This window comes from Engystomops pustulosus, chromosome 5, assembly GCF_040894005.1.
Source record: "Engystomops pustulosus chromosome 5, aEngPut4.maternal, whole genome shotgun sequence".
NCBI classification, from domain to species: Eukaryota; Metazoa; Chordata; class Amphibia; order Anura; family Leptodactylidae; genus Engystomops; species Engystomops pustulosus.
In genome coordinates this window covers 124,595,793-124,621,097 of record NC_092415.1, presented here as the reverse complement: position 1 = coordinate 124,621,097, position 25,305 = coordinate 124,595,793, and the positions used below count along the sequence as shown (strand labels likewise).

The 25,305-nt window shown below is 42.5% G+C and overlaps 1 protein-coding gene across 3 annotated transcripts in view; it reads left to right on the top strand.

Moving 5' to 3' along the window:
* The window catches only part of MOCOS (molybdenum cofactor sulfurase), a 551,645-nt gene that overhangs the window by 503,057 nt on the left and 23,283 nt on the right, over positions 1–25,305 (top strand). The window lies entirely within an intron of this gene.

The window sequence follows — 25,305 nt, the reverse complement described above, 5'->3', positions numbered from 1 at the left end:
TGACAAAAGGGTATCGGCAGGTACCCCTCACTGACAGAGCTAAAGAGAAGACCGCTTTTGTTACTCCTGATAGGCTACTTTAGTATGTAGTACTTCCCTTTGGGCTGCATGGGGCTCCTGCCACATTCCAGAGGTTAATGGATCTTGTGCTAAAACCTCACTGTAAATACTGTATGGCACTGGATGACGTCATAGTCTATAGTAAAGATTGGGAGAGTCATCTGGACAGGGTACAAGCAGCTCAGGGTACAAGCCTCAGGGCAGCAGGGTTGACAGCAAACCCCAAAAAATGACCGGTACTGATCACCCCTAACTTCACCAAGACCTTTATTGTGCAGACTGCCGCTTCTGATGTGGGCTTGGGGGCTGTCTTGTCCCAAGTAGTAGAGGGTGAGGAACATCCTGTAACATTCCTTAGCCATAAGCTCACTCCCACTGGGAAAAAACTATAGTATAGTTGAGAGGGAGTGCTTAGCGATCAAATGGGCCCTTGAGTCCCTGAGATATTACTTGATAAAGCGACAGTTTACGCTAGTAACCGATCACTCTCCCCTCACATGGAATAGTCAGGTTAAAGAAAGGAACGCCAGGGTCACGAGGTGGTTCCTAATGTTTCAAAATTTCAAGTTCATGGTAGAGCACATAGCAGTAAAGCTACATGGGAATCCTGAAGCCCTGTCTTGTACCCACTGTCTGATGGCCAAAGGTATTCGCCCCCACAGGGTCAAACTGATAAAGAGGGACATCTGTGAGACACTAAAGGGGTTAACTGTGGATGGGTGATATGTTTCCCCTGGGTTTTCTTTTTATGCAAGGCCTTAAAAGCAGAGGTTGTGTTTGTCCAGCTGCAAACACACAAGTGGTGATTATTTGTTGGAGCATATGTTTAAAACTCTCCTGGGCCGGATTATATGGAATGGATTCGTAGGCTGGTAGTGGGGAGGTCCATTCCACCTCCTTGTTAGGCTAGGTCAGGTTTTATGTTGTTCAGCACCTTGGACACAGGTGGAGGTAGAAGCCTAATCAGGCTGCGTATAGCTGCTGAGCAGAGCTGACAGAGTTCCCTCTGAAAGATGTCTGGCAGAGTGCATTACAGCCCTGACTTCCATGCCTGGAACAAGCGATGACCTTGTAGGTGAATTTATGTTTAAGTGATGAGTTAGGGGAACTCTCCGTATCCCCTTAAGGATGCAGCCAGTTTTTAGCTTAAGGCTCAGCCCGATTCTTTTGGATTCTGACATGCGTCGCTTTATATGGTTATAACTTTTGAACACTGTTACTTATCAAAACGATTTTGATTGTGTTTTTTCCTCACATGTTGTACTTCATTTTAGTGGTAAATTTTGGCTGATAAGTTTTGCATTTATTTACAAAAAAAAAGAAAAAATGATGATTTTTTTGAAAAATTTGCCATTGTCGAAATTTGAAATCATTGCGTTTTCTGGCAGATAGATTTACCACCTAAATAAGTTGCTGAATAACATTTCCCATATGTCTACTTTACATTTTCATCATTTTTGAAATGTCTGGATAATTTATTTTGACGTCACGCGGCTTTTTAGAATTGACTATTTTGGGGATAAATCCCGTTTTGAATGAAATTTTACATATTTAGCATCAAAAACCCCCTATGTATCAACCGATTTTCAAATCTGCACCCCTCAAACTATTAGAAGCAGCTTTTAGGAAGATTGTTAACCCCTTGAGATCTTCATAGTAATGAAATCAAAATGGAGGTGAAATTTAGAATGGTCAAATTGTGCCGGTTATACCTTCATTTAGCCCAAAAATTTACACATTTACAAAAGATAAAAAGATAAAATCCACCATACAATTTGTTATGCAATTTCTCCAAAGTGCAGAGACCCCCACATGTGGACGTTACTTGTTTTATGATCGCACAGCGAGGCGCAAAGGGAAGGAGTGCCCTGCGACTGCCAGGATTTTAGTTTGCTCATTGACCCCCTTTGTAGGCTAAAAAAATTTCGCTTTTTCGTTATTGGGGCCATGTGACGCCATTTTTTTTGCAGGACGAGATGCTTTTTCCATTGATACCATTTTGGGGTTGGTATCCCCTAGGAGTAAAAAATAATCAATTCTGTACTGGATTTTTTACTTTTTTTTTTGTTTTGTGTTCACCGTTTAGCCTAATAATCATGTTATCTTTATTCTATGGGTTGATACGATTACGGGGATACCATACATGAATATTTTTTTACATTTTTTACAAAATTTGCCAAATAAAACCCCAATGTGGGAAAAATCATTTTCGCATTGCCGTCTTCCAAGTGGCATAACATTTTTATTTTTTTGGCAACAGAGCTGGTTGATGGCTTGTTTTTTGCGGGACATGTTGTACTTTGCACCAGTATCATTTTGGAGTACATATGTTTTTTTGAACACTTTTTATTGCATTTTTGTGGGATTCAAAAGGTAAAAATCATAATTTTGGCGGGTTTTTAACAGTTTTTTTTAACGGCGTTCATCGTGCGGGTTTAATAATTATTTAGTTTTATTCTACGGATTGTTACGGACGCGGTGATATTTTATATGTGGGGTTTGTTTTATGATTTAGACTTTTTTTTAGCGGTATATGTCTCTTTACATGTTATGGGGTTTATGACCATTTTTAGTGATTTATTGCTTTATTTTTTTATTGAAAAACATTTTTTTACTACTTCCACCATGGGACATGAACAAGCAATCTTCTGATTGTTTGTTCATGATAATATCCTGCAATAATCATGTATTGCAGGGTATTAGCAGTGTGAGCCTATGTACATGCATAGGCTGGCACTGTGCCTGAAAGATGACGTCATAGACGCCATCTTTCAGGCACTGCCTTCAGGCATCTCTAGGGTCCCGATTGGACCTCAGAGATGCCATAGCAACGATCGGCGCCCCCTGAAAATGGCGCTGACCGCGGCATTTAACAGGTTCAACACCCGCGATCGGAGCCCACTCTGATTGCAGGTGTTACACTGGGGTGCCGGCTATTAGTTACAGCCCGATGCCTTGAGCTGAACCGGCATCGGCTCAGCGTCTGATATATTGGATGCTGAGCGTTAACAGGGTATAGCCAGAACCCAGACGGGTAGGATTTTGTTTATGTTTGATTCCTGAATGTGAAGGCGGTTTTGGACTGAACTTTGGTGTCACTGTCTTGCTCTGCATCACAAATCTCTGCTACCTCACATTTTACTGGGCCAAATCTCCCACAATATATACACACACATATTCCTTTTTACATACACACACACACATATATACATACATATATACGCACATGCACATATATACATACAGATATATAAATACATATATGTATATACATCCATAAATACACATTATATATAACATACAAACATATTGAAGGGTAGTTGGGGAAAAGAATCTGATGGTGGCTTACCCCTTTAACCCCTCGTAATTGTGCAGCGGGGGAGCAGTGGTGCTGAAAAGTTTGGAGTGCGAGGAGGTTGTAGTGTGCACAAGTTTGTGTACTATCCCCCCTCACCTATTGTTTGTTTTTGAAAGCATTGGAAGCATACAGTTATATTGCCTCCATTACCAAATCCATTTTATTTATCTCGTCAACTCAAAGTGACTCCGAGGAATACCATAAAAGGAGCCTTTGGACTAGTGCTGAGAAAGTGCCTGGGGCTTCTGCTGAAGAGCCTGGGGCTTTTGTCCCCACATGGGTGACCCCAAGTAACTATGCCACTCGGGTCCCTGATTTTACGGGCATATAAAAAATTTAACCTTTATTGTGTTTTCGCTAAGAACAGCTAAAGCGAAAATTTAAAACCACAACGGAGAGTAACTGTAAATGTAGTATTCTGGGATTCGGATATATTATTCTCTGTACAACACTGTGGGGCAGATTTATCAAGCTGTCTGAAAGTCAGAATATTTCTAGTTGCCTATAGCGTCTAATCACAGCTCTCTTTTAAAATATTTATGAGCACTGGTAAAATGAAAGCTGAGCTGTGATTGGTTGCTATGAGCAACTAGAAATATTCTGACTTTCAGACAGCTTGATAAATTTTCCCCAATGTTCCTATTCAGAGGGGTTTGATCACTTTCCCCCTATATCAATCATATATTGGAAGGTAAGAGGTTGTGGATAGATCTATCCCTACCAATCCCACTAACATAGATTAGGTATAGTGTCACACTCTATTTCTAAGAGCTATCCTATCCGGAAGTCTCTAAAAGATCATAACACAATTCAGATTGCTGTCTGCTGTTAAATTAAAATTGATGTTATGCTCAGTTAGGCCCACCCGACATGTTTCACCTATACTGAAGAACACCTTTCTGTACTCATGTCTTCTGATATGTTAGCAGATGTACGGAAACATCTGCAATGTGTTCTTCGCTGAAGAACACATTGCAGATGTTTCCGTACATCGGCTAACTTATCAGAAGACACGAGTGCAGAACGGTGTTCTTCACAATAGTAATCTGCAATGTGTTCACTGTGTTCTTCACTGTGTTCTTCACTTAAATGATCCTTCAATGATCTTGTGTTCACTGTGCTCACTGTGTTATTCACTGTTCTTCACTGTGTTTCCCTAAGTGAAAGCTCGTTTTCGAGCAGGCAAAATACTCGTCCGAGCAACGAGCCGTTTCGAGTATGCTAATACTCGCTCATCTCTAGTGAGGACCTAATTGGTATGATTGTACCCCGGAACCGTCTCCGTGCTGCACAGCACATTGCCCAAAACCCCAAATCTTTTTACGCACAACCGCACAGGTGTACCCCTGTCAATGCAGCAGAGATGGAGAAATATTAGGGCATAGTACTGGTAAAAAAGCCAAAAATTAGGAACTATTGGAGTACAGACATATTGGGGCTCATTTACTAAGGGTCCGAACGCCGCACTTTCGTCAGGTTTCCCAAATATTTCTGATTTGCGCCGAATTGCCGTGGGATTTTGGCGCACGCGATCGGATTGTGGTGCAACGGCGCCGGCTTTCATGCGACAGAAAAGTCGGGGTGTGGCGGATTCGGAAAAACCGTGGTATTTAAAAAGCGATTTGTGTCGCAAGATCAAGCATTTACATGCACAGGGAAGAAGAAGGTGAACTCCGGCGGACCTCAGCGCAGCAGTGACACCTGCTGTATATCGGGCGAACAATCTTAGTGAATGCCGGCAGACACGAATCAGCGAATCGGCATCCATAAGTTTTTACATTATGCCGACAATACACAGTGCCCACCCAGAGATGACCCCAGATATGATTGTCTATACAAGCTCAGGCCCATCATGGATCCTATGAGTGCCAAATGTATGGTAGTTTATGCCCTTGAGAGATACATTTCAAAGGGAAAATTCATTTCAACCAGTACCTGCCAAATAAGAGAGAAAGGTATAGTAGTGGGAAGATGTATAAGCTGTGTGAGAGTACATCAGGGTACACATACAAGTTAAGAGTGCATGGAGGGAAGGATTTCAGAATACTGCCCCCAGAACTGTTCAAGAGCCTTGCTTCCAGAAAAACTGCGGCTTGCAGCGCAGAGAGGTTTTTGGAAGTCGCTGCTAATGGAAAAACTTAGAGGGCACAAGAGCCAGGCACTATGCAGCGACTTGGTACTGTGTGTTAAGTACAAGTACAAGAGAGGGATCCTTGTAACAAGAATACATACAAGGGCACACCAGCACCCCTGCACCTGTATGAGTACAGAATCCTGCATGCCTGACTGTATATTGGACTGAAACAAGTACATGTGAGGGGTTGACTTATAACACCATGCGTAAATCGAAAGTGTGGTGCAAGAACCTGGCCATGCACATCATGAGGATAGCACTGTATAATGCATACGTGCTACATCAATGTGCAGGCCAGAGGGGAACTTTCCTGGATTTTCAAGAGGTGGTAGTCAAGCATTTCATTTCATTCTGGAAGTTAAGCCGCTACACATATTGTACCAAAGCAGCACTTTTCAGGGAAAGGAATAAAAAAAGAGACAGGGTATGCAACATAAGGGGTATAAGGAAGGAATCAATTTACCAATGTGACATGGGCCCCGATAAACCAGGGGATTGAGGGATTGTTTTAGAATCTATCACAAATCCTTGGATATATGATTTCTTTTTAATTTACTGGACGATTTACCCTAATGTATTCTCAACAGCTTATATTCTCATATATTCTGAAAAAGTCCTGTGAGAAACACATAACTTATGGGAAAAAGCATAAAAGGAACAAAAAAAACCCTATGTGGCTAACTAGTCTTGTAAGGAAAGCAATAAGCGAGAAAGATAAAGCGTTTAAGGTGCTAAAACGTGAAGGTAGCGATGAGGCATTACAGGATTATAGAGAGAAAAATAAATCCTGTAAAAAGCAGATAAAGGCCGCAAAAATAGAGACTGAGAGAAATATTGCCAGGGAGAGCAAAAATAATCCCAAATTACACTCACCGGCCACTTTATTAGGTACACCATGCTAGTAACCCCCTTTTGCCTTCAGAACTGCCTCAATTCTTTGTAGCATAGATTCAACAAGGCGCTGGAAGCATTCCTAAGAGATTTTGGTCCATATTGACATGATGGCATCACACAGTTGCCGCAGATTTGTCGGCTGCACATCCATGATGCGAATCTCCCGTTCCACCACATCCCAAAGATGCTCTATTGGATTGAGATCTGGTGACTGTGGAGGCCATTTGAGTACAGTGAACTCATTGTCATGTTCAAGATGATTCCAGCTTTATGACATGGCGCATTATCCTGCTGAAAGTAGCCACCAGATGTTGGGTAAGTTGTGGTCATAAAGGGGTGGACATGGTCAGCAACAATACTCAGGTAGGCTGTGGCGTTGCAACGATGCTCAATTGGTACCAAGGGGCCCAAAGAGTGCCAAGAAAATATTCCCCACACCATGACACCACCACCTCCAGCCTGAACCGTTGATACAAGGCAGGATGGATCCATGCTTTCATGTTGTTGACACCAAATGCTGACCCTACCATCCGAATGTCACAGCAGAAATTGAGACTCATCAGACCAGGAAACGTTTTTCCAATCTTCTACTGTCCAATTTCGATGAGCTTGTGCAAATTATAGCCTCAGTTTCCTCTTCTTAGCTGAAAGGAGTGGCACCCGGTGTGGTCTTCTGCTGCTGTAGCCCATCTGCCTCAAAGTTCGACGTACTGTGCGTTCAGAGATGCTCTTCTGCCTACCTTGGTTGTAACGGGTGGCGATTTGAGTCACTGTTGCCTTTCTATCAGCTCGAACCAGTCTGCCCATTCTCCTCTGACCTCTGGAATTCAACAAGGCATGTCCGCCCACAGAACTGCCGCTCATTGGATGTTTTTTCTTTTTTGGACCATTCTCTGTAAACCCTAGAGATGGTTGAGTGTGAAAATCCCAGTAGATCAGTAGTTTCTGAAATACTCAGACTAGCCCTTCTGGCACCAACAACCATGCCACGTTCAAAGGCACTCAAATCACCTTTCTTCCCCATACTGATGCTCGGTTTGAACTGCAGGAGATTGTCTTGACCATGTCTACATGCCTAAATGCACTGAGTGCCATGTGATTTGCTGATTAGAAATTAAGTGTTAACGAGCAGTTGGACAGGTGTACCTAATAAAGTGGCCGGTGAGTGTATTTTTCAAGTATATAAATGATAAGAAACTAAAAACAGAGAGTGTGGGTCCCCTTAGAAATAACATGGGGGTCATGGTGGAAGGAGATGAGGAAAGGGCCAATCTACTGAATGTCGCCTTCTCAACTGTCTATACCCAGGAAAATCCCCTGGTGGAAGACACAATGAGGAATAATGTTAATTCTTTTTATAATGTCAACAGTTTAACCCAGGAAGAGGTACGGCGCCGCCTCGCAACCACTAAAATAGATAAATCACCTGGGCCAGATGGCATACACCCCCGGGTTCTGCATGAATTATGTACGGTGATAGACAAACCGTTATTTTTAATATTTGAAGATTCACTGAGGACTGGTTATGTTCCACAGGAATGGCGCATAGCAAATGTGGTACCAATATACAAAAAAGGATCAAATAGCGATCCTGGAAACTACAGACCCGTGAGTCTAACTGCTGTGGTGGGGAAAATATTTGAGGGGTTTATTAGAGATGCTATCCTGGAGTATCTCACTGTGCACAACCTTATAACCCAGCGTCAGCATGGGTTTATGAGAGATCGGTCCTGTCAGACTAATCTGATTGGTTTCTACGAGGTGGTAAGTTCAAGACTGGATCTGGGGGATGCTGTGGATGTTGTATATCTGGACTTTTCAAAGGCATTTGACACCGTGCCACATAAAAGGTTTGTATATAAAATGAGACTGCTGGGAATAGGAGAAAATCTATGTATTTGGGTAAGTAATTGGCTTAGTGATAGAAAACAGAGGGTGGTCATTAATGGTACATTCTCAGATTGGGTTGATGTTACCAGTGGAGTGCCACAGGGGCCAGTATTGGGGCCACTTCTTTTTAATATTTTTATTAATGACCTTGTAGTGGGTTTACACAGTCAAGTTTCAATATTTGCAGATGATACTAAGCTGTGTAAAGTAATAAATACTGAGGTCGATAGTTTAGCATTACAGAGGGATTTGTGGAAGCTTGAGGGATGGGCAGAGAAATGGTTGATGAGGTTTAATGTAGATAAATGTAAAGTTATGCACTTGGGCCATGGAAACAAAAAGTATAATTATGTTCTAAACGGTCAATTACTTAGTAAAACTGAAGCTGAAAAGGACTTGGGGGTATTGGTGGATGGTAAACTTAATTTTAGTGACCAGAGCCAGGCGGCTGCTGCTAAAGCAAATAAAATAATGGGATGTATCAAGAGAGGAATAAATTCTCATGATAAAGACACAGTTTTACCTTCTGAGTCCTGCCATGTGCCCAGCCTGTAGATTATTGCCACATGTGAGGGTATTGTTGTACCTGGGAAAACCTGCATAGTGATTTTTAGCGGTTTTGTCTTCAGTGGCATGAGTTGGGCACAAGATTACATGATGGATATTTTTTACTATGCACTATCCATTTTGCATTGTCCTTGGGGTCCACCTGTTGGGTTAAAATACTCTAGACATCCTTAGATTAATTCATGGAGGGGTGTAGTTTCCAAAATAGGGTCAGTTTTCAGGGGGTTTTCCTGCTGGGGAGCAGGAGCCAGGACAGACGAGTTCGGGCTGCGGCTAGAGCAGGGGCACACAGAGGGACACGGGATCGTTGGAGCAGGACACTGCCCCTCCATTCGGCCTCCCCCTCTTCTTGGGCCTGAGAAATCACTACAGCAGGCTTTTGTCCAGGATATTATCCTCTGGCTCCCACGATCTCTCCTCAGGACCAAATCCCTTCCAGTCAACAAGAAAGAACAGTTTATTTTTTACCGTCTTCATGTCGAGGATCTCCTTCACCTCGAAGACATTGGTGGAATCAGCCTGAGGCGCAGGAGGAGAATGAATTTGCTGGGCGAAGCAGTTCAAGATGACTGGTGTTAAGGAGAGAAACATGGAAGGAGTTGGGTATTCGCATGCTAGGAGGAAGTCCCAATTTGTAGGCTATCGGGTTGATGCGACTGAGGACTTCAAAAGGACCCAAGAACCGGGGTCCCAATTTGTAGCCATGGATCTTTAGCCAGAGCGAAGACAGGAGATGGTCTGCTTCTTTTGTCCGCCTGACACTTGGTCTGAGAAGAAGCCTCGAGCAATGAAGTTTGGACTTGTTCCCAGATAGCTATTAGGTCCTGTAGCAAGTCCTCCATGGCAGGAACATCAGCAGACATGGGTAACGGAAGTGGAGGCCGGGGAAGGCCATGAAGCCAGATGTGCTGCAAGAAGAGACTGACAAGACGTGGAGCAGAAGGCAAAACTTCAAAAAGTCACCACCCAGATGATGGTGTTGCCAGATGATGGCGGCAAATCCGTAATAAAGTCCATAGCCACATGAGACCACAGGCAAGTAGGCACGGTTAACGGCAACAGAAGACCGGCAGGTTTTTGCCATGAGGGCTTATTGCGAGCACAGGAGGCACAGCAACCCACAAGATCCTGAACATCCTTGACCGAGTCTGGCCACCAATAGAGTCGAGAAATGAGGGCCACAGAGCTCTTCACCCCAGGGTGCCCAGCCACACAAGAAGAGTGTCCCCAGGTCAGGATCCTCTTTCGAAGACCAGGCCGCACATAAGTCTTGCCGGGAGGTAGTTGCCGGAGGTCCACCGGCGCTGCAAGCACAAGCCTCTCTGGAGGAACAGTATGTCTCTGAGCAGAGTCCTCCCCCTTAACATTGGAAGCATGGGACAAGGTGTCAGCCTTGATGTTTTTCTCGGCAGGACTCTGCGAAGCCCAGGTATGGAGCTGGAAGCCCCTCGAGAGGCTTGGGAGACAACATAGAAGTCGTGACAGGTAGTGGATGAGGGATCTCCATACAGTGTGAGGAACAACCCGGACCCCAACGAAGAGTCTCCCCAGAAGACCAGTCCAGCACAGGAGCATGATTCTCCAACCAGGGGAGACCCAACAGGAGAGCGGAAGTGCTTTGGGGTAGCATAAACTTAGAAAGTCTCTCTTTATGTAAGGCACCAAATTGCAGGGGTTCCGTGTGGAACCTATGGGCACGGAGACAATCTGGCCACTGACCAAGGCAATGCACAATGGTTTCTCGAGACGAACAACCGGGAAGTGATGCTGGGCGACCAGGGCAGCGTCCACAAAGTTTGCTGTAGAGCCGAATCCAGGAAAACAAAAACCTGAGTCAGGTGTGGACTTACATCTAGAGACGCTTCTCCTAAGAACCCTAGGTGCTGGCGTTTCCTGGACGTTCGGGATGGACTGGACAAGTCCTGATGAAGTGCTCTGGGCTGGCACACTACAGGCAGAGGTTCTCCTGATGTCATCTGGAACGGTCCTGTAGAGAGAGCCAAATTCTGTCCCCCTGCATAAGTTCCTCAGCAGACGATACAGACGGAGGTTGGAGTGGCTTTTGGAAGGCAGGTGCCATGTGAGGAAAATGTCGAACACGGGCTTGAGGGTGCTCAGAGCGTAGTTCCTTGTGCGCTCCTTAAACCGTACTTCAATCTGAGTGGCCAGTGTGATGAGACCTCTCAGAGTTGACGGCAGGTCACGAGCCGCCAGTGTGTCTTTGACTTGAGCAGAAAGTCCTTTTTTAAAGGTGGTGATAAGGGCTGTATGGTTCCAGGCAAGTTCAGAGGCCAGGGTGCGGAACTGAACTGCATACTCCCCCCAAAGACCAGTTCCCTTGGCACAGGTTCAACAATGCAGGCTCAGCCAAGGAGGCCCGTGCAGGTCCTTCAAAGACTGAACGGAACTCCACCAGAAATGCTGTGAGAGTAGCCGTGACCGGGCCGTCTCTGTCCCAAAGAGGGGTAGCCCAGGCCAGGACTTTCCCCAAGAGGAGACTGACTATGAATGCCACTGCTCCGAGTCAAATTGAGAAGGAATGAGTTTTATGTGCAGGGGAAAATGGGTTATTAGGCCCCTGCACAGCTTGGGATCTCCATCATACTTGCCAGGCCTATAGAGAGCTGTAGCCTAGGTTCAGCAGCAGGAAGACAGGCCGGGGTGGCAGAAGTCACCGTAGCAGTCTCCAGAAACTGTTGCTGATGTTGGGTGGCTAGCAGCTGTTGCAGCATGGCGTGACTTATTCCAGCTGTTCACGTTGAGCGGCAATCTGACACCAGAACGCAGGAACTCAGGACACGGGAACTCACAGGAATGCAGGAATATCGCTGGAGAGCTTTCTGTAGGGCGTGGGCACAAAGATCCAGTAAGGCAGGAAGGGAGGTGCCAGATTATAAGGAGAAGGTGTTCACCATTTAAATCTTTGATAGCCAGCGCGTGCGTTCCCCCCCCCCTTCTAGGCTCCTGCTCCTCAGGGGAGCAGGAGTCGGGACAGGTGAGTTCGTGCTGGAGCGGAGGCACACAGAGCGACACGGGTGCGGGAGAACCCATGACACTCCATTCTAGCTGATTCTCTACTGCACTGACTAGATTGGAGTTGCTATTGGGAGATTCATGATCCCGGTGCAGACTATTGGTATTATAGGGAGGTCCTCCATACAGCAACTCAATTCAAGCTGATTCTCTACTGCACTGACTAGAATAGAGTTCTTATAGGGAGGCCCATGATCCCAGTGCAGACTGTTGGTGTTATAGGGAGGTTCTGTATGGCTGGGGAAGGAATAATATGGGGGACCACATCATTATTATTTTTTTTTTAATAATTTGAAACCAAAAAAAAGTGGGATTGCCCAGTTTTCCTTCTCCATCCACATACAACCAGTAGCAGCAGTCTAGCAGCACAAGGGCAGGATGAGCCACTGCCAATGGCCTTTCCTGGCCTAGCAAAACCAGCCTGCAGCCACGCCAGGGCCAGAGCATCAGTGTAGATGGTCTGTACCTGCCGGTACCTGGTTTTCCCGACACACCTGGGTGCCGGGATACTAATTTGGGGGTTGGTGCTAGCCTCTTCAGGATAGCACTAAGCCCAATTGGGTGATTACCTAGGCCCCCTGGCTGTACTTGGTGTATCTTACCCTCCTGTTACACCCTGCCTGTGCTTGGACTTACTTACCCTGTGACATAGGCTTCTGACAGGTTATATAGTGAGGGTTGCTTCACTTGATTATTATACTCCTGCATTGCATGTTAACTTTTTTGTTTACGGGGTTTGTTTGCATAGGAATTTGACATAGGCTTTTGACAGGTTATATAGTGAGGGTTGCTTCACTTGTTTATCACTTGTTTAGGTCCTGTGGGCCTAACTTGTTATCACCAGACAACCCCTAACTAAGAGAATGCCAATAACGTATGGCAATGGTGCTCTAAGGGTTAACAAAAGCAGAAGTGGTTGTCTATTCGCCACTGAAAGTGTCTGTGACAGGAAGAAAGGCACCTTCAGTGGGGCAGGAATTATGACCACTGCACTTGTTAACCCTTAAAATAGTGACATACTTGCTTAGCTTCACTATGCTGCTTTGCACTTCTCGACGGGCACACCCTGACCCAGAAAGCATTGCAGAGCTACAGAAACACAATTCCTGCCAGCCGACAGGATGTGTGGGGAGGCGCGGTAAGCTGGTGGGAGGAGTTGTAACCACCTAGGCATGCCACCATCAAAAAGTGCAGTGCTGCAGTCTGGCCGCAGCACCTGGCTCAATGCTATGTGGGCATGTAGGGAAGCAGCCTGCTAACTTTTGTTCATAGATATTTACATAAAATTACACCAGGTTAGACATGGTGTAGTTTTGCTCGCCACCCATATCAAGAGACTTAAGCACAAGCGCCGGCATATGATAAATCTTCCCCATTAATTTCTATAGGCTCAAATACACATTCATGATTTCCATAATTCTATATGCGAGCAGTAAAACTCAGTGTAGTTCCAATTTCTGTTCATCATCGTGTCAATAAAACAAAAGCCACAAACAACTGACCATAGAGCTGTATAAGTTACAACCAACCAAGCTACAACATGCAGTCCCATGCACACAACATTACTCCCCAACAGTCCTCTAGCCTCCTCCTCATGGGGCCTCCTCCTGTCCTCCAGTATCCTCCTTTAGCCTCCTCCTGTCCTCCTGCCTCCTCAATAAAACAAAAGCCACAAACAACTGACCATAGAGCTGTATAAGTTACAACCAACCAAGCTACAATATGCAGTCCCATGCACACAACATTACTCCCCAACAGTCCTCTAGCCTCCTCCTCATGGGGCCTCCTCCTGTCCTCCAGTATCCTCCTTTAGCCTCCTCCTGCCTCCTCCTTTGGCCTCCTGCTTTAGCCCCTTGTTCTCCTGCTTTCTCCTGTGGCCTCCTCTACTCCAGCCTACTCCTGTGGCCCCATATCCTCTAGCTTCTTCCTGTAGCCCACTGTCCTCTTTACTCACCTTTCCATTGTTCCTGCAGTCCTGCTACCTCCTGTCCCACTGCTTCAATAAGCCTGGCGGTGGCTTTTCCCCTCCCCTCAGATGGACCCACCCCCCACCTTGTCACCTCAGAGCCCCGAGGATAGGAGGAAGCAGTATTGCTGAATCCAGGACGGTTATAAATAGTCAACAGAAAGGTGTAGGTATTATCATAGTTTATACGGTTGAAAAAAGACACATGTCTATCAAGTTCAACCAAGTAAGGGAAGGGATTGGATGAGGAAAAGATTTATGGGAAAAATTCTATATAACATAACCATCAATGTTATCTAGGTGTAAAAAGGCATCTAGACCCTTCTTGAAGCTCTCTGCTGTTCCTGCTGTGACCAGCGCCTGAGGCAGGCTATTCCACAGATTGACAGTTCTCATAGTAAAAGAGCCCTGTCGGCTCTGGTGATTAAACCTTGCTTTCTTCAGACAATTTACCATCATATTTTTTGCGTGGGCCATTCATATATTTTTATAAATTAATCCTGTCCCCATGTAGTCGTCTCTTTTTCAGACTAAATAAATCTAGTTTCCTCATTACTGAGACCCTCCATACCCCTTCATTTTTTTGGTTCTTTGTTGAACCCTCTTTAGCTCCAGGGCATCCTTTTTATGGACCGGAGCCCAGAACTGGACAGCATATTCCAGGTGAAGCCGAACCAATGCCTTGTACAATGGTAATATTACATCCATACCACTTTTGATACATGACAAGATTTTGCTGGCTTTAGAGGCAGCTGATTGACATTGCATGCTGTTATTTAATTTATGATCTACTAGTACCCCCAGATCCTTCTCAACAAAGGACTTTCCCAGATTTACTCCCCCTAGGACATATGTTGCCTGTGGATTATTATCCCTCAGGTGCATAACTTTACATTTATCCACGCTGAACCTCATTTGTCAAGTGGATGACCAAACAATCAGTTTGTCCAAGTCACCTTACAACCTATGAACATCCTCCATAGACTGTATTACACTACACAGCTTGGTGTCATCTGCAAAAATACTCATTAGTCACTAAAATGTAACTTTTATTTGTATAATTAAAAAGTGAGTACTAAACCAACCAAAACAAAAAATGTTTAAAAATTTTCAGACAGTTCTAAGACGCAGCTTCAGAGAGTATTTGGGAGGGGGTAGTCAGAGACAGATCAAACTGTGATTATGTCCCACAACAGTGTGTGGTGAGAGTGCTCTAACTTTTGTGATCGACTGGGGCTCCCACACGTTACATTTGGGGTGACCACTTGATTTCACTCCAGCTTTTGTAGCTTAAAGACTCCATATTGTACATACTCGTCAACCCCGATGCTGTATGCTCGGTAGGGAGGATTCCTTCACACTTGCTCTAGAGATTAAACACCCACTTCAGATACACCAACACACAACTGATTCCCTAATAGAGCTGCTATGGCGTTCTCAGGGGTACTGGGGCTATAAGGCAGCATATCGCGTAGGGCTCTGCCCTTTAAAGACTTTTGATCTGACGTGGTGACAGGGGCAGTGCCCATTGTCCAATCACCAGGAAGGAGGCTCGATCCTAACCACCAATCTCACAAGAGGTATCGGGTGACGTCAGCTTAGAGAAATTAGATCGCGCATGTCAGCGGACTTCCAGTCAGAGCCGCTGTCAAGGATTTTATTCTCATGTCTGGGGACTTAGTCGGTATTTCGTATAGCCGGTTTGTTGCGCAAAGGGGGGGAACATATTGCTGATGGACAAAGATGAATATGTAAATACGGTCAAGCGCCTACTGGATGACAAAAACACCTATAAGATATTGGAAAGGGATACCACTGATAGGTTTGTCCATGACCTGTCAAATATACTAACGTGCGCCCTTGAGGAAAATATGATTTCAAAAGATGAATTTAAATATCTACTCATCAATAAGCCGATGATACCCACTTTTTTTGCCCTGCCAAAAGTGCATAAACAAGTCAAACCGATACCTGGAAGACCAATCATTTCAGGCACAGGCTGCCTCACTCAGGGAGTAAGTGAATACATCGTTGTGGACAGTGGTACCGCAATAACAGAACTGAGTTCTTTTACCCCTATGGGACTCAGCCTCTTTTGGCCTTAAGGATGCGGTCCCATTTTTCAAATCTGCCCTGTGTCACTATAAGTGCTTATAGCTTTGGAACGATATAAGATATCCAGGGGATTTTGATATTGTTTTCTCGACACATTGTACTTCAAATTAGTTAAAAAATTTGGATGATATCTTTTGTGTTTAGTTATGAAAAAAACTAAATTTGGAAAAATTCTTTATTTTCAAAGTTCTAAATTCTCTAATTTTGATGCAGATAGTCATAGCACCCAAATAAATTAATAACTTGCATTTCCTAACTGTCTGCTTTATGTTGGCATGTTTTTTTAAGATTCCACATATTTTACTAGAATGTTATGAGGCTCAGAATTTGGGTGCCATTTTTCAAATTTTTGGGAAAATCACCAATACTAATATTTAGATGGACCTGCTGAACTTTTAATTGACTGTGAGAGGCCTAAATAACAGCTAGAATTGTTAATGACCCCATTATGGAAACTACACCCCTCAATGTATTAAAAACCACTTTTAAGAAGTTTGTTAACCCTTTAGGTGTTTTATAGGGGTTAAAACAAAATGGAGGTGTGGACTACAAATTGTAATATTTTTTGACAATACACTCATTTTGGGTGGAAAATTAAACATTTGTAGTGGATTAAATGAAAAAAGGCTCCCCAAAGTTTGATAGCCAATCTCTCCCAACTACAGTGATACCCCATATGTGGTGGTACCTGCTATATGGGCGCTTACCATAAAAGAGATGCACTTTTATGGTACATAATTTTGGGGCATCTATAGCTAATTGGTGAGATTTTATTAACTCTTTGTTGGTGGAGGAAATGAAAATCATAAATTTTTAGGAACATTTTGTTGTATTTTTTTTTTATTTGGCCGTTTACCATACCATAAAAATAGTATATTATTTTTATTCTATGTGTCACCACGATTACGAAAATACCTCATTTATATAGGGTTTTTAATTTTTTCCTTATTTTTACTGAATAGAAAGTAATTTGGCGAAAATGTTAATTTTAGCATATATGCATAACTTTTTTTATTTTTCGGCTTACAAATCTGGTTAATTGCTTATTTTTTATGAGAAGGATTGTTCTTTTTAGTGGTCTTATTTTAGAGTGCGTAACTTTTTAAAATCCCTTTTTAGAGCATTATTTAAAGGGTATTAATTAAAAAATATCTTATTTTCAGAACGTTTTTTGCGTTTTTTTTTCTCTGGCGTTTACCGTGCAGGTCCAGTAATGATTCTGTTTTATTATACAGATTGTTACGGACGCGGCAATACCAAATATGTGGCTTTTTTTGTGTGTTTTTTATAGTTAAGTGTTTTTATGGGAAAGTGACATTTTATGGGTTTATATTTTAATGTATTTATTTTCTATTTATTCTAATGTGTTAACTTTACTGTTTTTCACTTTTTCTTACTTATACAAACTTGAACTTGAACCAGCAATGCTTTGTTCGCTGATTCAAGTTTAATACACTGCTCTACAATACTTTTTCATTGTAGAGCAGTGTAAACTGTCTGAGCATGCAGAGCATGCGCAGACAGTTTACAGGCAGACACGGAAGGGGTCTGACTGCTGAGGACATCGGGCAGCCCTGGAGCACTAGGCAGACTTCAGGGCTGCCCAGAAGAGGATCGGATCCCCCGGTAAGTGGCACGGGGGATCCGATTCAAAGCAGAAACCCCCTTACATGCCGTGGTCATGCTTGACTGTGGCGTGTAAGGGGTTAACACCCGCGATCGGAGACGGTTCCGATCGCGGGTGTTAGCGTGCGGTGTCAGCTGTGATTGAGAGCTGACAGCCGCTGTTTCTGGTACTGGCTCCGTTCGTGAGCCGGTGCCAGAAGCAGGACGTTATAGTGCGTCCTGGTGCGCTAAATATCTAGCCACCGGGACGTACTATAATGTCCAGGTGCGCCTAGGGGTTAAGAACTCTGCGGTGTAACCCATCTGGTCCAGGAGCCTTGCACACATTTTATTGAACTTATATTTAATCATGTCTACATTCAGCCAGTCTAGTACATTACAGGATGCATGATTCGCACTGGCACCACCCACATCAGAAGTTCTTTCTTCTATTGTATAAACAGAGCTAAAAAAAGCCATTTAGTATCTCCGCCTTCTCTTGGTCTCCAGTCTCTGATGCTCCATTTCCCGAATAAGGGTGTCCAACCTGCTCTGACTTATTTTTTTTTGCATTGATATACTTAATTTATTGGGATTTGTTTTGCTATCTTTGGCCACCTGTCTTTCATTTTGTATTTTGGCTGATTTTATTTCCTTCTTACAGATTTTGGTAAGTTTAAAGTATTGAAAGCCTCAGGTGACCCATCAGATTTATATTTTTTGAATGCTCTCTTTTTATCATTAATTGCCCTTGTATCTGTAGCTATAAGCCAAGTGGAGTGTAATCTAGCCCGTCTATATTTGTTACATAGGGAATAAATGTAGAAGTATAATGACCCGGGATAGATTTGAATTTCTCCTATTTAGCATTAGTAGCATCATGTGACAGTATTTGATCCCAGTCTATATCCGGTAGTGCAGCGCTGAATTTCTGGAAATTAGCCTTTTTAAAATTAAATGTTTTCGATTTTCCCACCTGTTTTTGCTTTTTAGGGTTTAAGAATGAATTGAAGGATGAATTTTATACTGTTGAGTATAAATTTGTAGGGATTGCATTTTTGCATCCTTTTTAGTGTTGCAAAGATGGTCTTGATACCTCTGATATGTGAAATATTTGTATATAGAATGGTTATGTCCATGGTGAGAAATTGGTGAGATGGTTGCCATGCTACATCCTCAATTTCAATGATAGGCTGTGTTGAGTTTTACAGATAGGTTAGGAAAGATTGTACATATGCCTGTAGGAATATGTCAAAGTATTCAGAAAGGTTACATATGACTGAATTTATCCTTGATATGATTGGAGGGCCCGGTGGTTTAACTGGGTTTTTGTGTATTTTCAGCAAATAGTAGAAGGTTGCATTTCAGGGATTTTTGGGAATAAGGTATTCTTGTTCCCTTTTGTTCAGGATTCCTGCCGAGTATGGTCCCGAAATCAGTGTCCTGACGTCTTCTAGATGGGCATTTTTTGGTGATCGCTGTCCAATTTTTCATAGTATTCCGCAAACATCTTTTAGCTTTTTTTGATGTACTATGCTCGATTAAGAATTACCAGGCCTGCTCCTTTGCCCTTTGCTGATTTTATTGTGATGTTTTGGTTCTTCATCAGGTTCCTTAGTGCTGTTCTTTATGCTCTATTTAGACTTTTAGGGATTGCAACTTGACTTCTCTTGATGGTTCTAAATTCTGCTGAAACCATACAACAGAAGGCTTCAATGTATGTTCCTTGGTTGTAGGTGGAGTTGAAAGGCAATTTTGGCCACAGTTTTGTGTGGATATAGGGGTATGATGGTTCGTCAGTTATTTGAGGATCTTTTATGGTTTGGGGTAAGGCCTAAAAAAGACGGTGTTAGGCTGGTATCTAATGTTGAAGTGGTAGGTGAATTCAAGAGTCAGATTTCTTGATGTGAATTCTATTTGTTTCATATCTGGGAGGGTTTCCGATATATATGATCTATGTTTTGTATTGGTTTTTGAGGTGTGTTCTGAATCTGTGGTTTTTGGTTGAGTCAGAGGTTGGATTTCTTTTTTCTGGTTGTGTGAGTAGAGGCTCAGGGCTGATCTGTGTATGAAAAATTGGACAGCAATCCAATAAATGCCCATCTGGAAGTCTTCAAGACCCTGATTTCGGGAGCATACTTGGCAGGAATTCTGGACAAAAAACCACCAGGCACCAAAAAACAGCCCAGTGTACAACAACTACATAATCCATGAAAACAATCAATATTTTATTAGATCCTAATGATAATACAAAAAAGAATATATAAATACAAAAATGTCAAAGACATATCATAAAGAGAGACCGTCAAATAGATGACACCACAATAACTGACTAAAAAATGGGTCAATACTGAAGCTACCTCAGCGTGAATGTGTAACTAGTAAGTAACTGAGGCCTAAAATTGTGAAGACAATACCAGTTATAACATGTCTTCACCAAAGCATGTTTAATAAAGATTAAAATGTGTTTAAACCGCGATACAGCGGTTTATGACAATAACGAAAATATGCTCCGGCACCAGCTCACTCTGAGCTGGTGATCGGTATTTGAAGCTTACAACTACTATTTCACGTGGTAGGTTTCCTTTAAAACATCTTCAATTTGTTATCAACATTAAAAATACAAGGTGCAGCATACCTGGTACACAGACCAACTCGTTTCTAACTTGATCAGTTCTTAATCATGTACTTAAACAAATAGCGGGATGTGGTACCGATTTGATCTGGTTGCAGCGCCAAAATATGCAAAGGGGCCCCCCACTAAATGTGGGCAATGCGGGCTCCATGGGCCTACCCAGCAGATGTGACAACTGGAGGTGTACCAAGATGGTGGCGCAGTGTGTAACGTCACTGCGCTGCCATCTTGGTATCTGTATACAGTGATTGCTGGGGGAGCTGTATATAGGGGCACATTTACTAACCCCGTCTGCTGGAGTTCACCGAAAGTGCATTGTCCGACCATAATTAGCTTATATTAGCTAATTATACTAGTTTTTACGTGTTACAAGCAGCTAAATTGTGAATCGCCAGATTAATCGCCAGGAAGTCTCCTACCCCTCAAATTGTCTGCTCTAAGTAAACTGCTAGGCCAACATTGGGGCACATATACTGAGGTCGTGCCAGTTTTCTGTCGGACTTTGCTTCGCAAGCGACCCTTTTGTGGCGCAGCTGCACTGTTCTGCGTGCAACATAAATTTATGCACTGAAGGGGAGGTTTTGGTGCTGAGTCAGACTGGCCGCAACATGTATTAAATTAAGCCCGACAGAATTATATCGATCGCCACAGCACTATGTTGGCCATAGAGCAAGCTTTGAAAGTATTAATGTCTTCTAACTCCAAAGAAGGAATTCAATTACCATTAACAGAGATTCCAATTTAATTCCTAAAACACAACATATAAAACATAAGCTTACAGAGCTGGCACTCCTGGAACATAATGAAGTTAGACAACTTAATAAGAATTGGGTATGTCACTTCCTTTATTTCCTTAACTGACAAAATTTAAAGATTTAAAAATTTAAGATACCCCAAATTGAAATTTTAAAATTTTTTTGACTACACACAAAACTACACTATCATCAATAAACAAACATGTGCTACACTTCATACAAGATGAGCCCACCCGCAACAAAGGAATCTCTTTTTTCTACACACAAATAAATAACAAGGAGGAATTGACTAAACTTCCACATATGTTGGTCTGGGAAAAAGGAGTTGGATCTATCCTACTCTGCTAAACAATGGGGAAACGCCATAAAACTAGCCCACTCTACGTTCCGCAGCACCACAGAATTGGAGGCTATAATCAAATCTCATATCAGATGGTACTTTACACCATCCCAATTACATAAAATATACACTACAATGCCACCTGGATGTTGGAGGTTATGTGGTCCAAAATGCACATTAGTACATGCCTTATGGTCCTGCCCAAAATTAAAGGGGTTGTCCGAGAGTTTTGAAAAAAAACTAAAGGTGGCCGTAGGGGGCTGCTTAAAAAGATAAAGATCTACTTACTTTCCGACGCCCTCTGAGTGTCCCGCGCTGCTGTCGCTCCGGTCCACAGGAGCAGCTCTCGACTCCGCTTTTAACCTAATCAAAAATGTGTGCAACGCAAATGTTCCTTTCACCGCAACCGCCTCCTTACTCCTGATTTAAATGAACTCCCTCTTAGGGCCCGAAACATAACCTCCCACATTTTAATGGCTACAAAATTCGCAATCACAAGATTCTGGAAGGACACTAGAAGCCCCAGTCTTGGGGAAGTGATAGCACACATCAACAGAACATATGCCTATGAAAAGGTAATTTCTATACAAAACAACAAATACAGCTCCTTCTGCTCACTCTGGGACATATGGTCACAAAGCACATACTTGTCCCAATGAATACCTAGAACCAGTTTTGAGTAAAAATACTCTCAAGGCCTTTTGTTATCTTTTTCTTTGTTTCTAGACATTTTTTGCTCTTAAGTTTGCTCTTAACTGTCACACTTGGGGAGGTACCCTTATGTCGTATTTTAGTTACTTATTTACTGGATTTACATATACTCATCTAAAAATGTATGGAAATAAGATCTAACAATACAGGTGGTCCCCTACTTAAGAACACCTGACTTACAGCCGACCCCTAGTTACAAACGTACCTCTGGCAATTGGTAATTTACTGTAATTTAGTCCTAGGCTACAATAAACAGCTGTAACAGTTATAAAAGGTGTCTGCAATGAAGCTTTAAAAAAAAAATGATAAACTATACAGCTTTGACTTACATACAAATTCGACTTAAGAACAAACCTCCAGAACCTATCTTGTACGTAACCCGGGGACTGCCTGTATAGTGAAATAACATACTGGGGCAGATTTATCAAGCTGTCTGAAAGTCAAAATATTCTTAGTTGCCCATGGCAACCAATCAAAGCTCAACTTTCATTTACCAGTGCTCATGAATATTTTAAAGGGGAGCTGTGATTGGTTGCCATGGGCAACTAAGAATATTCTTTAAGACATTTTGATAAATCTGCCCCACTATGTCACCGTATTCCACTAATATGTACATTGTCCATCACAGATATTTTGGATCCCGTGCCACAAAAATATATGTATGTATGTAAATCTTTATTGGTTGTCAAAAAAGAAAAACTTTTCTTAAAAAAAAAATAAACAAACTCTCTTTATTAGACACATGTATGTTATCCACAATGATGCAGCAATCACAATCAACACCTCTGGATATCATTGTCAGGTGCTGAAAGGGCACTGCCCACCTGTACTTTCCCAGTGGGAATGTTATGAAGCTACATATGGACATATATGGGTTCATGCACTTATGCGCTTCCTATATACTACAAAGATATATATAAAACCTTATTATCAGATCATTCCTTAACAAAAAAATAGAATAAAACATCTCTGGAACTAGCCATGTAGGTGGAGTGACCTACAGAAGATGTTTTCCAGACAGAAATACAAAAACAAGGTCTATCATTTCTGAACTATATGCTTGACATGATGACACGCTGAAGCAATTATAACTATTATTAAGAAGATAGAATATAGAGGGACATCCGCAACATTTTCCCCCTCTGAGTAATTAAAGAATACACAAAGGTTATTATGGTACTTCGGAGTGCGCTATTCCCAGTTTGCCAGAATTTTCCCAACCATTCTTCACCGGGTTCCCCTAGAAAACCTATTATGTTTTCCTTTAAACACTGAACTACCCTTTTCCATCTCTCTCTCAACTCCTTAAACATAGCTTTTAAAATCCAGAAGTATAAGCTTTTGTTTGAATCCTCAAACGGAGTATCAACCACAGACTCTTCCTTTGGTTATGCTGCAGACAAAGCCATACGGTTCTGCCAGGCTAACAGTCATAGTATGTTGAGAAAATTGTTGACGTACAGTGTTAGCCAGGAAAAATCTGATGTAAATACTTTTGTGTAAAAACTACAAAAGTGCTTAAGGAATGATACCTTCATTGGCTAACCAGAAAAATGATATTTTGTGCAAGCTTTCAGGGCACACAGGCCCCTTCTTCAGGCATGGATACAAATGAAGCACTGAGAGAAAAACACAATATTTGAGGGATGTTACAACAAGATAATTAGTACATATGGTGAGACTCAATTAAGATAAGCTGGGGCAATAAAACTAGAGGTTATGTTACACAGAGAAGGGTGATGGGCAGGGGGTAGGGGGCTAGGATGGCAGGGGTCTGGAGTTAGTCTCTTGTGGGGATTGAAGCGAGTCTATGTAATGGGCCATAAACCCAGGTTCCAGGCCAGGCCTTGTGTCAGTGACTGGAAGGTCATCATCAGTTTGAACTCCCAGGTTTTCCTTTCTCTGTTGTCCTTAAAGTCACCTTTCAGTATTAGGACCTTTAAATCCTCCACGCTGTGGCCTGGTCCAGAAAAGTGTTTTCCCACACCTGTGTCCATCCCCTCACTTATGGTGTGTCTGTGAGAATTCATCCTGCCCTGAAGTTTTTGTTGGGTCTCCCCAATGTATATATTATTTGTGACACCTCATGCAAAGTATCTACCAGTGACATCATTTAAAACTGTTCTGTGATTCCTTCTATAGCATCTTGGATATTGTTCACAGATCTATGTTGGTTATAAGAAATATAATTAATCTAATTATTTTTATTAGATGTTCTTATTCACATGATAAATCCAAAGCTTGTCAGTGTCACGAGTGCTCCTGCGACACCTCTTCCTGCAAGCTCCGGATCTTTGTGCTTCCATGCCATTGAGAAAACTGTGTTCCTTGCCCTGTGCGTTTAGACTGATTTCCCATTGTGACCCCAATTCTGTTCTTGATCTTGCTTATTCGCTACCTGCCCTGACAACCTGCTCTGTTTATGATGTAAAATGGTGTAAAAGTCGAGTATCAGACATTTGGGTGCTATTTTCCGTTATGTGGTTCACCACCGGCATTAACCGTTTTAATATTTTGATAGATCAGGCATTTTGGGACGCAGCGATAACTATTGTGTCTGTGATTTTTACTGTTTATTATGTTTTATATCAGTTCTACGGAACTGATTTTAACTTTTTAGTTTTTTTTCCCTTTTTTTAAAATTATTTTTGAAACTTTTTTAAACCTTTTTTTTTCTATTCTTTTAGACCCTCTAGGGTACATTAACCCTAGATGGTCTGATCGTACCTACTATATACTGCAATACTACTGTATTTGCATATGTATATGGTATTCTTGCACAATATTCATTACAATGAGCCACTGGCTCTTTGTCACGAATATGCAGAAACCATGAGGCTTTCGTGGTAACCAATTGCCGCCCCGATGGCATTCGGGGGAGCGACGATTGGATCTTGTAAATGCCGCTGACAGCTCTGCTCAGGTGCTTCCATGTTTTTTGGATGTGCCCTCCACGTGTTTTTTTTTTTTTTTTCAGGTGCCTGGTCATAAACATGTTAACTAAATTGTTAACTCTTCAGGGACTGGTGACATTGCATGCAAATGACTTGTGTTTTGTTTTCACTTCTTGTCACTGTGCTGTGGGTATTCACACGCAGTTACTGTCACTGTGTTAGAAGAAGGTATGGCAATACACAAAAAGGCCAACTATTTAAAATTTCTGCCAGCCTCCTTTCCCATGAAGAGTTTCGATCCACTCTTCACTACCCATTCCATCTGACGCAGTGACATTAACAGCATTA